The following is a 13609-nucleotide window of genomic DNA, read 5'->3' as shown; positions in this document are numbered from 1 at the left end:
AAAAATAATATAAAAATAGTTTTTAAAAGGAGTAAACTTGATATGTAACTACAGAGAAAATTCCTACTTGGTGTAACGTTAAAGGCATATTTTACCTTATCAATACCTGTATTGCAGTTTCTTATCCAAAAATAATTGTTATATTCAGTCTATTGGAGTAATTAGGTCTTATTTTCCTTTAGGACTTATACTTAGATTGAGAGATCGTTATGCACGAAAATTTTACTCGTTTGTCAGAAAGGACAAAATTAATTAAAATAAAAAACGTGATACTTTAAGAAGGACAAAAACTAATAAAACAACTTTTAAAAAGATCGATTAGCAGACTAAAGGAGAGCTACCAGTCTACCAGAGCTACAAGACAATTTGTATTACTATCACAGAAAATACCTAGGTACTTCACGAGGTACTCTGCTTTTCCATAGTTCAAAATGTTTATGTAATCTTAAATTGTGCAACGAAAATGAGACTTTTGAGCTTAAAAGTACTAGTTCATTCAGTACATACACGATAGTCAAGCGACTGTGGGGCTCTCAGGAATAAAATAGATTCTAGCCAAATCAAAACGTCAATAAACTTGATTTTAAAGTAAAATTGTGGCTTATTCCCAACAAAAACAGTAAATTGAATTAAGATGCCACAAGAAAATAGCTTCATAATAATATTATAAAATATTTCGTTTAAGAGTCGGTCTTAGGGGTGTCAAAGAGCACCGTTCCTAGCCGCGAAAAAGGCACTCAAGCGCATGGCAAAGTGTATATTGAACGGACGTGCGCTAATACCTGCATGTAATAGGAATTTTTTGTGGAGATTAAGCATGCAGCCTCTGTGTCAAGAAATACCAATAAAGCAAACAACCCAAGACAATCACGACCATAAAGAAAATCGAAAGTGAATCCTTGTAAATATCATAGGGGCAATAATCCGAATATTCCAATTATAGCAGCATCAAATTTTAAAAGAAGGAGCTACTACGTACCTAACCCTAAAACTGGAACCTGTAGATGTAACTAGAACCGTTGTAGCTACTAGAGTACTTTTTGGTGAAGTTTATTTAATGGACAAGGTTCCTTAGAAAGATATTATGGCCAAGTACTAGAGACACTCTTTCACCTAAACCAAGAAAAAGAAAGAATATTCTTCTTCTTCTTCTTCTCCCTTCTTGTATGTAGGCTTTAAAGCCTGTTTCTTCTTCAATATTAGCCTCCTAAATTGTTTAAATTATTGCACCATCTTTTTCTTGGTCTGCCAATACTTCTTCGTTCATTTGGTGACTTATCTCGTGCTATTCGTACTATCCTATCCTCTGCTATTCTACTAATGTGTTCATTCCACTCCTATTTCCGTTTTGTCACCCATCCATTTATGTCTTCTATATTGCATGCTCTTCTTATGTTATCGCTTCTCTCCTTATCCAACAAACTTTTCCCTGATATTCGTCGGAGTATTTTCATCTCGGTTGTTCCTAGTAGTCGTCTATTACTTATTCCTACTCCTAATTACTGCTTTATAGATTCTTGTTTTTGTGTCTTATCTCAGGTGTTTGTTCTTCCAGATTGTGTCATTAAAATATCCCACCGCTTTACTTGCTTTTAAGCTTTGTTGTCGTACTTCGTCTTCAACATCTTCGTAACTAGTTATATCTATTCCCAGATATCTAAACCTTGCTTCTTACTTTATTATTTTCCCATCAATTTCGATTTCACATCGTAGTGGTTATTTAGATGTTGTCATACATTTGATTTTTTCTGCTTATATTATCATATTGTATTTCTTGGCTGTTATATTGAAGATGTGTGTTAATCTTTGGAGCTCGTCTTCTGTCTCGGCGATTAATGCGGCGTCGTCTGCATAACATAATATTTGGATTTCTTTGTTTCCCATTCTGTAACCATGACCTTTACGTACTGCTTGCATTATTATATTAAAGAGAAGTGGGCTTAACGAGTCACCCTATCTGACTCCGCTTTGTACTGGTATACAATGTGTTAATTTTCCATTTATCTTTGCATATATTCGATTATGTAAGTAGATGTTTTCGATGGTTTGTACAATATTGATTGGTATGTTTCTTTTATATAGTAGGTGTAAGACGTCTTCGACTTGGCTGCGATGGAAAGCCTTTGTTAGGTCTATAAACCATAGATCTGCTGGTTTATTGGACTCGATGGCTTTTTCTGTGATTTGTTTCAGTACAAATACGGGATCTACGCAGGATCTTCCGGATCTGAATCATTGTTGTTCACCTGATAAAGTTGTTAGTTTATTAATTTTGTTGATTAGGACTTTTGTGGTGAGCTTAAGTGCGGTGTTCATTAAATTTATACCTCTATAATTGTTGGGGTCTTCTTTATCGCCTTTCTTTAACATTAGTGCCATTATGCTGTTTTTCCATGCGTCTGGTATCTTGCATTGCAATATTATTTTTTGTATAAGTTTTGTCATCTCTATAGTTAGACTTTCTTCTCCGTGTTTTAGAAGCTCGTTGGTTATTCCGTCTGGTCCTGGTGAATTTCAATTTTTAAGTGAATTTATGGCTTACTTACTCAAAAAGGTACATACTCTTAATTCGAGTACGTTATTGTGTTGATTATTATTTTCCTTTCCTTTAAACAGTCCCGTCAGGTATCTTTCCCATTCGTTTACTGGTATGTTATTGTATTCCTTCAATTCTGCCATTTATTTCCGTTGGTTCCTTATGAATCTCCATATTTGCTTTTGTGTACCGTAGAGGTAGGTCCCTTTCCATTCTTTTTATAAACTGTTCCCATTTTTTGTTCTTCTTATCAACTGCCTTATTTAAGTGCTGCCTTATTTAAGTGTCTGGTCCTCCAAAGACATTTGTAACCACTCGCATGATCTTTACTTTGTCCGCAGCGGACCTAAATATTGAAATAGTGTTGTTGTTATTCCATAGTGCAGGTTCTTGTGGGGCATACAGGGGGCAATTACGGTTAATTACTCCGGAAAAAGACATAGATTTAGATAAAGGAGTTGCACTAATGCTTACTAAAACAGCGACACAAGCGTTGATGGACTGGGAGAATATTTCAGAAAGGATAATATGGGGAAGATTCTGGAGCAAATTTGAAAACTTAATCATACAAGACTACGAAGTCAAAGACGAATTTTATGAACAAATGTATATGCTCTTAGCCAACTTACAAAAAACTCATAAACGAGATATTAAAATGATTATAGGTGACTGGAATGCTAACGTAGGAACAAACCACGAAGAAAAGAAAAATGTAATGGGAATCCATAACATAGAAGACTGGAACGATAATGGTATAAGATTGGTATAGTTCTGTTTGACACACAATTTCGTTATAGGAGGAACACTGTTTCCACATAAGGATATTCATAAAATAACATACATAGCACCAAGAGAAGATATTAAAAACCAAATAAGTCAGCTTTTCATTTCCAAAGAATGAAAATACTCCCTCCCTACAAGACGTGAGAGCAATGAGAGGAGCAGACTGTGTATCAGAGCACAAACTAATCAGAACAAAGATAAGAATTATAGCAAGATTAGAACAAACTACAGGTCTAATAAAACCAGGTGAAAATTTGACACAAGTAAATTAAAAAATGCTAAAATAATACGAGAGTACCAGCTAAGCTAGGAAAATATGTCGGGGATTTAACATAAATGGGGAAATTAAATGTTAAAGACATATGGGGAATATATAAAAAGGCATTCATAAAAACAGCAATAGAGACAGTTGGGTATAAAGGGAACATTGACAAAACGTGGATAATCCAGGACACTAAAACAAAAAACTAACCAGAACAACAAATCCCATAAGACGAAGAGAAATAGAGGAAGAATAAAAGAAGAAAAAAATAGATAGGTAAAAAACGAGCTCGATTGGACAAAAGAGGCAGAAACATCAGTCCAAATACATGACACAAAGACACTATACGTAATAACAAAAAGACTAAAAGAAAGCACATGAAAGCAAAAAACAAAAAGGAAAGAAGAAGATATACTTATAAGACAAAAAGAAGTAGCAGAAAAATGGACACAATTTTTCGCAGAATTGTACATGGGAACATGGAACTACATGTATTGGCAGAAGAAGCAGAAAGAAATGAAGTGTTGGACATAAAGGAAGAGGAATTTGCAAAAGAAGAATTAAGGCATGTAATAAACTATTTTAAAAAACGACAAAGCATCGGAGGTAGATGGAATAATAGCAGAATTAATAAAGGCGCACTTAACCCTTTCAGTGGATATGCTTTAGCTATTACTGAAAAAAATATTGATGGAAGAACAGATATCCATGGAATAGAACGAAGAAATAATAATAAAATTACCAAAGTAAGGAAACCTTGCTTTATGTGAAAATTGGGGACCAATCACCCTGTTAAACGCTGCCAGTAAAGTAATTGCGAGGATCATCCTGGAATGAATAGAAGACCCTATAAATGAAAAATCTAGAATAAACCAAGCAGATTTCGGCCGAACAATTCTTGTATAGATCATATAAATACTTTAAGAATTATTTTGGAAGAGGTAACGGAAAAAAATGGAGACACTTTTATTAATTTTTTATAGACTTTGAAAAAGTGTTCGATTCAACTAACCGCAGTATGATGTGGAATATAACTAAAACACTACGGAATATCAGACAAATATATTAGGATAATAAGGCTACTTTACGACCAAAGAACTGCAAGATTTGAGCACGAAGGTGGACTATCTCAACAAATAAATATCAAAAAAGGAGTTAGACAGGGATGCGTTTTATCAACTACGCTGTTCATAATAGTAATATATTGGATAATAAAGAACAGGACTACAATGGGGATTATTAAAGAAACTAGAGGACCTAGAATTTTCGGACGACATCTGCCTGATAACTTTGCAAAAATTGTTGGACTAAATATAAACGCTAACATAACGAAAATACTCTCAAGCAAAAAACCAACAGCGAAACCAACACCTGAAGGACAAACACATAGAAGAAGTAGATGAGTTTTGCTATCTAGGTAGTCTAGTAAATGCAACAGTTGGCACGGAAAAGGACATACTAAAAATGTAACTAAACGCCTTCAACATATTACGAAAGGTATGGGCCTCGACAAGTATTAGTAAAAAACAAAACTGCGCCTTTTTCAAATAAATGTGAAATCAGTCTTGGCATACGGAGCCGAAACATGGAAATAAACCAAAAAACTTTTTCAAAAAATACTATCCTTTGTGAACAGATGCCTACGGATAATATTGAAAATATTTTGACCAAACAAAATCACAAACGAAGAACTGTGGCCAATAACGAACGAGGAGAAAATAGAAATTACAATAACAAAGCGGAATTGGAGGTAGATAAGCCAGACGTTGCGGAAACCCCGATCACAAAACAAGGAAGACCACTAGACACATGGAAGAGAACTATAGAAAAGGAACTCTATTAAACTACCACTCTAAACTGCTAGACACAGTAAATTAACTTGTTTGGAACGTAGTAAATAATATTGCCAGGAACAAAAGAGAGTGGAGGAAATAAATCAATAAAATTGGAGACGCGACTCATGCAATGATGCTTGAGGCTAGCCACCTTGCCATCAATCTTTCTTTTGCTACTGACACACTTAGTGCCCTTTGCTCCACCATGGAGCTATATATATATATATATATATATATATATATATATATATATATATATATATATATATAGAGAGAGAGAGAGAGAGACATTGGAAAATAGAAAAAGTGGAAAGAAGAAGATAAAGGAAAATTTAGATTGACCAAATAAGATTGTATTCTGGAGAACAACAAATGGGTATTTTTCAGCCCATGCACATTGTGAATAACAATTAGTGATAATACTTAAGTAAAATACCAAAAGCTATACCAGAAATAGGGAAAGCAATAAAAGTGAAAAGAAAAAGATAAAGGAAAGATTAGAATGACCAAATAAGAGAAATTGGCAGCAAGAGTGGAAAAAGAAAGAACAAGTTATTTTTTCCAAAAGAATTTTTAAATTTGAAATCTGATAAATGCAAAAAAATTATGAAATATTTTATTCTAGAGCACGAAAAATTAATATTCCTAGGATACCAAAACCTGTATTAAATGTTAAAAGCAATAAGACTAAAGAAATCGACAGCAAGTGGAAAAAAAACAAGATATTTCTTTTAAAAATAATGCGGAAATTTTTAATGTGTTAGACCCAAGAAAGTATTATTTCCAGAATAAAATATTAAATTATTATTTCTAAGTTCATTCACTATGTGATCCATAATTAATAATAATGCACAAATACATAGATTACCAAAAGCTGGCCAAAGTTAATGAGGTAAAATCTGCACAAAAATCGAAATTGAAAATTACGAAAAATCCCATGCACAAATCTTTTCTCCAAGAACATTTATAAATATTGAGAGAATATTCTGGAGAGAGTCAAACTGTTATTTCTAGAGAAGAATAATGCACAAATAGAATACCAACAAATGGAAAGAAAAAATTAAAAGAAAATTTAAAACGTCCAAAAGAAAAATCTGTAGCAATCCAAAAAAGAGGGAGAACAGAAAAAGAACAGGATATTCTTTCAATTTGAGGAACAGCGAATAGTTTATCTTACTCTGAAAATAGCATAAATTCATTTAAAGGAAAAAATTAGTACAAAAGTTGCAGTTTAAAGGGTACAAATTATTTGCTGCTAAAAAAGAAACTGTCTTAAAAATGACATTTGGTAACTAATATAAAAACGAGTAGTAAATTTGCAGAACGATGAGTAATATAGTAACAGGATGAAATCAAAATAATTTAATAAATCATCAAATATAACTAAAAAGTACATCAATTGTATAAAAGTAATATGAAATATGTATGTAATCTTCGAAAGAAAAAACTATAAAACACAAACACAAACGTAACAAAAGTTAAAATTTATTACACAAAACACAGAGGTTCCTCTCGACTTCCTTATGTAATAAATTATCACAACAGTCACAAAGTTTTGAAAAGTTGACACCCACCTATAACTAGAACAATTCGAATAGTTGAACTTGGATGGTGGACTAGAAATAAAGTTAAATTAACAACAGTTTTAAACGCACTCGACTTCTCCCCACTTCCCCTTGTACCTTGCCAATTAATGTACAAAAAATAAATTAAAATTGCGGGCGAAGATATTTCACTTTATTGATCGTTGCCAGTGGTGGTGTAGATATTTTTGCATTTTAAAATTCAATTAAGATTACTTTAATAATATTGATTAAGAATTTTTTTATATAAAAGTTTGACCAACTGTAATAAAATCAGTTCCTTCTCCTAATGTACCATGTCTATTGAGGTTGGGGACCAGTTCTCCAGTTCTGGTCCAGTCTATTATATTCCTAAGCCACAATTTCTTCTTCTCTCTTCTCTTCTTCAAAGAGACGAGAGGAAAAACAAAAACACAAACAGAAAAGAAAAAAAAGAAAAGTTTTCAAGCCACAAGCGAACCAAGTCAAGGCCCTTAACGGAATTCTTTTAAACGAGAGAGTGGAAGTACTAGAAAGATGGCAGGAACATTTTAGTACGCTACTTAATGGAGAAAGTAGAGCTGAAGGTAGATATGATATAGAAATAGAGCAGGAGGATACTGAACTACCAACTTTGGAAGAAATAAACAAAGCAATTCAGTCTCTAGCCAGAAACAAGTCACCCGGAGCAGACAACCTACCCGCAGAAATATTTAAATGTGGCGGTCAAACATTTGTAACCCTCCTTCACAAACTGCTAATACAGGTATGGCAAGAACGCGCGTTACCAGAAGTTTGGAATACTGGAATTATATGCCTCATACACAAAAAAGGAAACGTTCTTGAATGTTCCAACTTTAGAGGGATTTCCCTTCCTAATACAGCATATAAAATTGTGTCCCTGATACTTAACGAACGACTGGCACGGTATACTGACAATATAATAGGATCCTACCAAAGAGGCTTCTTGAAAAATAAATCTACCATTAATCACATATCATCCATCAGACAAATATTAGAAAAAGCGACGGAGTACGACATAGACTGCCATTACATCTTCGTAGACTTTAAGGCAGCGTACGATACTATTGACAGGTCCCAATTATATTCGGCGATGATCGAATTAGGAATACCAAAAGGATTGGTAGAATTAATTAAAATGACAATGATGAAAGTCAAATGTAAAGTGCGCGTACAAGGGGATGTTTCAAAACCATTTAAAACCAACAGAGGACTGCTCCAGGGAGATGCGCTATCATGCACGCTGTTCAACCTAGCGTTAGAAAAAGTTATGAGAGATTCGGGAATAAACTTAAAAGGTACGATATATACCCGTAGTATACAAATAATGGCATACGCTGATGATATCGTCATAATTGGAAGAACCCAAAATGAAGCAGTGGAGGCTTTTACGCGTATCAAAAATGCCGCAGAAAACATCGGACTTCTGATTAACATCCAGAAAACTAAATATATGCTGGCCATATCAAGAATTTAACAAAATAACTTAGAGGTGTAACACGAAACGATAGAAATGGTAGAAGAATTCTGCTACCTAGGATCACTGGTAGACTACAAAAATAACACATCCAACGAGATAAAAAAAAGAATATGCGTGGCTAACCGCTGTTATTTTGGCCTGGGCCCTCAACTAAGAGCGAGAAGTATGTCAATAGCAACAAAGTGCAAACTTTATAAAACAATAATACGCCCAGTGCTCACATACGGATCGGAAACATGGGCAATGACGACCCGAGATGAAGAGTTACTGCGAGTCTTTGAAAGAAAAGTATTGATGACCATAGATAGAACGTTTATTGACCACTTTACATAAAGTTTGAAGTCCGTATAAAAAATACAATAAAAGATATAATAATGTAAACTTAAAATTAACTTAACCATATTGGCTAAAGTAATATACATATGTAAGTATTAGCAGAAGAATTAAAATTAAAAATTTAAGATAAAAAAATCTCTAACCAAAAAAAAAAAAACAAACCTAAACTGTCACATAAAAAATCTTTGAAATATGGAAGTAACAAAAATGTGCAAATAATTAAGAATATTCCCGAATCGATGACTAAATAAACTAATACATAAAACTTAGTACATTTTAATAGCAATAATACAATGTGATATGTAGATAGTAAATCGACAGTATTCTGACCAAACTGGGTACACGTTATAAAGGTGTATTGAGGTATTCTGTCTTTGAGTAAAAACAATATGTTAAAAAATGCTTTCTGATCCTATTTTTAAACAGTGGTGGAGACAGAATTTTTATTTCGTTAGGCAGATACTTATACAAGTGAATATCAATTGAATTCTTTGTGCTCTTTGATAGTCTGAATCGTTGTGACCTAATTAAATCCCTCGATCTTGTTAGATGATCATGTAATTGGGAGTTTATAGTAAACTTATTTTTATTATCGTGAATTTCCAACAGTGTTGCATACATATAAAGCGAAGGTAGAGGCATAATACCCATGTTCAAAAATAATGGTTTACAATGATCCCTTAAATCCGCTCCAGCAAGTATCCTCACCACCTTCTTTTGTAATTTAAATATTCTGTCGGCATGACCAGAGTTGCCCCAAACAGCTATTCCATATTGTATATGACTATGAAACAATGAAAAGTAACACATTTTAAGGGTACTTTTAGGTACCAAATAAACCAGGTTACGCATTACAAATATTGTACTGGCGAGTTTAGAACTTAAGTTGTCTATATGGATGCCCCAATCTAAGTTGTCATCCATAAAAATCCCTAACAATTTGATGCTATATCCAAAAAGGTGTCTTCGATCTGAACTGAAAACTATATTTTGATTTTTACCCTCGTTTAGTTTTAGTTTATTATGTGTAAACCAGTTTTTAATTTTAAGCACATCGTTTCCTATTTTGTTATTTATGGCGGAGTAAACGAACAGGGTCTGTGGAGAAGGCGATATAACTTTGAACTCTATAGACTTTTTGGTGATGCAGATATTGTGAAGACCATCAAAATAAACCGCCTAAGGTGGGTGGGCCACGTTATGCGGATGGATGAGAGTGATCCCACTAAAATAACTATGCTAAACAGGCCGGTCGGAAGAAGAAGAAGGGGGCGACCTAAACTCAGATATCTGGACGATATACAGAAAGATTTGAGGGAGATTGGAGTGAGGGGCTGGAGAAGACAGACACTCGATAGGGAAGGATGGAAGAATGTTTTGAAGCAGGCCAAGGCTCACGAAGGGCTGTAGCGCCAACTGATGATGATGACAATTTCTTCTTCCTTACTATACTTACCTTGTTTTCCTTCAATTTTTCCCTCAATCAATGGTTTATTTACAAAGTCACATCAGCCTATGTGGCTATTAGCGAAAAAAGAAAATATTAACATCCATAGAATAGTACAACATTCAAATTTTGTGTAAATAGTTTATTGCTTTATATATTATATAATTTTTTTAATTTAAGTAAAATATCTCGACAAGTATGGTAATTAGTACAGGAACAATAATATTAAATATATAATTAATAATGATAATAAATAATACTTATATCACTAATTATGTCTATTAGGTTAAATCTTCTGGTAGAGTTTAGCGGTTTTTGGAAACTGTATAGTTTTCGGAAAACAAATAATAATTATATCACTTTAACTAATTTCTATTAGGTTAAATCTTGTGGTAGAGTTGAGTGTTTTTTAGAAACTGTATAGGTTTAATGATGTCTGTAGAGTTGTTGAGTATTTCCTTAAGAGTAGGTTTCAAGTCCAGTGCTTTATACATGTTGGTGAATTGTTTGCAGTCGGTGAGGATGTGTTTTACAGTCAGGTAAACATTGCAATCAAGAAGACATCAAGAAACTATGGGTAATTTTGGTGTGGTTGATTCGGAGTCTTCTAATAATCGGTGCTTCTCTTCTAATTAGGAAGTCCAGGGAGAGATGACCAATGAACGGTCGGATTTCACGAATAGTTGTTTTGATCTTTTGCCATAAGTTTTGCCAAGTATCCTCTACTGACTTTTTAAAAACGGGTTTAAGATCGTTAGCTAGTTTAATAGGGAAAACTCCAGTACTATGGTTGGTAGCTTCTTTAGCAAAATGATCTGATGTTTTATTACCAGTAATTCCAGTATCAGAAGGCGACTATATGAGAGACACTGTTACATCGTGAGCAGAGAGATTTTGGTATATGTCATAAATATTTTGAACCAATGGGTGGTCAGTAAAAATTGTAACGACTGAATGGATAGACAAAAGGGAATCTAAACAAATGGCAATATGTCTGTTTTGATGGGAGATGCATTTAAAAGCCAATAGAATATTATATAGTTCACCTATGTAAACGCTGCATGTTAAGGGTAACATGCGAGATGATCTTACAAGTTCATGTTTAGTGGTTACCGCACAGCCAACACCAGTGGTAGATTTAGAAGCATCGGTATAGAGAATTAAATCATCTGATTATTTTTGTGTAATTTCTAAAAATACTTTCTTTATAAAAATGTTAGAAGATTCATGTTTGTTAAAGATGGTGAGTGGAGTATCTATTGAAGGAAGATTTTTAGCCCAGGGGGAAGTAAAGGTAGAGAAAATGAACTAGTCAGAAGGAGGTCAAAATTTTTTAAGTAGAAGAGAATTAATTGAGGTATAGGTTTTACGATAAGGTGTTGGATATTGTTAGTGGAAAAAAACGGCATTGTGGTAATTAGGGTATGAACGCGATTAAAGGGATTTGCCAATGTTGACGCAGCATATGAAAGTAGAAGAGATTGTCGTCTTAGGATGAGAGGAGGTTCATTGGATTCACGGTACATGCTCTCGATAGCACTAGAACGAAAAGTACATAGACATAGACGGAGTTTAATAAATCTATCTATGTCAGATCGAGAGGCAGAGGAGTGGGCAAAACTACCATAGTCGAGCTTATGTAGATCGGATGAGGTCTGTGTAGACTCTTAATAAAGAAGTTTCATCGGCACCCCATTAAAGATGACTGAGGGTTATTAAATAACTACTTTGGCACCGCACTTGAATCTTCTTCTCATTGCGCCGTCTCCTTTCGAAGGTTGGCGATTCAAATGGCAATTGTAGTTTTGGAAACTGCTGCGCGAAAGATCTCTGCGGATGAGCGGTCGAACCATCTCCTCAGGTCTTTCAGCCACGAGTTCTGGCGTCTTCCTACTGATCTTGAATAGCCCTTTCAAATTCTCATAGAATTCCGAATTCACCTCTTTCCACACTGTATAACGGGCACTCCATTAGAAGGTGTTTTATTGTTAGCGGGGTCTCGCAAGCGTAACACTTTGTTTGGGGATTTCTTATCATCAGATGTCCATGCGTAAGGCGACTGTAACCAAGCCGCAATCGCGTGATGATCACCTGAGAAAAACGATTGGTGAAACTATCAGACCATAGTTGAAATGTTATCTTAAGTAATTTCGCCTGTTTTTGTGCCATCTGCTATTCCATATGTCAACGATTTGCTGTGAAAATATGATTTAAGATCTGTCGCTGGATTTTTTGGATAGATCTCAACAGTTGTGTTCTCTAAGGCTTCTCGTGCATATTTATCTGCTACATCGTTTCCCGTGATTCCAATATGAGATGGCACTCACAGGAAAGCAATATTTCTGTGATTTAGACTGTGCAATTCTTCTCTAATGAGTTTCGCCACAGAATGGGAAAAATAGATTTTAGAGAAGATTTCTAGAGAATTTAGTGAGTCTAATTATTGGGAAGTTAATTTCAGGAATTTTTGTAAACAATGTTCCGTCTTAGATCCATCGTTGAATAACTGTTTGAAGGAGGAAGATTAATATTGAGATTAATTAAACGATGATTGGTTTCTTTTCTTATTTTCTGAAATAGATACAAATTTATATGAGGAGAAGATATTAGCCAAGGAGTGGGAGTTAGCATCTTGTTAGGATAGATTTAGGGGACTTAATTTAATTTATTTATGATTCGTCTGCATCGTTCATAAAAGGGAATGTGAGTTTTTGCGTGCTGAATATTCGAGGTGGAGAATGGTTTGCTGACATTGTAAAGAGTACTGCTTTGCAGCATATAAGAGTATTAATTCCTGTCTTCTTAAATCTAATGGTAGTTCATCGACTTACGGGCTGAAGACTTATGTTAAGAATTGTTCTATCTTGTTGTTGTTGAAGCAGGCAATCATTAGTTGTTAGCGTTCCGTGTGGTGTATTGTATGTCCGAAATATGAGTTCATGAGTCGCAGTCATATAGAAGGAGGGACTACATAACATTTTAGTGTTCTGAATCATATTGGTATAGTAAATTTTGGGTTGCAAAGTATGTTCATGAATCCTGCTCTGGTGAATTTAATTCTTCTATGGATTTCCTTTGAGTGGCTTAGTTGGCAATTTATTTCTATACCCACGTACAGTATGATGAAAATCTATGGAACAAATTCATTATTTCAGAAAAAGACGACTTAAAGTCAATTTTAATTTTTGAATGGCCATCAATTGCTATATATGAGTTGAACATTACATCATCAGTATTGGCGTAATGACCTAAGCGAGGTTTTTTTTTAAATACAAACCGAGGTTATGGAGGACACCTCATTTTAAATCTCTTCTAATCGCTTTTGCAAAGATGCAATTATTTGAATA

The 13609-nt window shown here is 34.2% G+C and overlaps 1 protein-coding gene and 1 long non-coding RNA gene across 4 annotated transcripts in view; one reads left to right on the top strand and one right to left on the bottom strand.

Moving 5' to 3' along the window:
- fln (flightin) overlaps nt 1-7108 on the bottom strand; it is a 40668-nt gene extending 33560 nt beyond the window's left edge. For 2 of the 3 annotated variants that reach the window (XM_072524056.1, XM_072524054.1), the window contains exon 1: nt 6991-7108. The gene's annotated coding sequence lies outside the window, so the exon portion shown is untranslated. Of the gene's footprint in view, nt 1-6908 lie in introns of all 3 variants that reach the window. The other variant, XM_072524055.1, reaches the window with a different exon arrangement.
- LOC140435248 (uncharacterized) overlaps nt 1-13609 on the top strand; it is a 202833-nt gene that overhangs the window by 20126 nt on the left and 169098 nt on the right. The gene's annotated exons all lie outside the window — the stretch shown is intronic.

This window comes from Diabrotica undecimpunctata, chromosome 2 (assembly GCF_040954645.1).
Source record: "Diabrotica undecimpunctata isolate CICGRU chromosome 2, icDiaUnde3, whole genome shotgun sequence".
Classification (NCBI taxonomy): Eukaryota; Metazoa; Arthropoda; class Insecta; order Coleoptera; family Chrysomelidae; genus Diabrotica; species Diabrotica undecimpunctata.
Note: the sequence above shows the minus strand (reverse complement) of the source record. Positions and strands in the feature narration are given on the sequence as shown.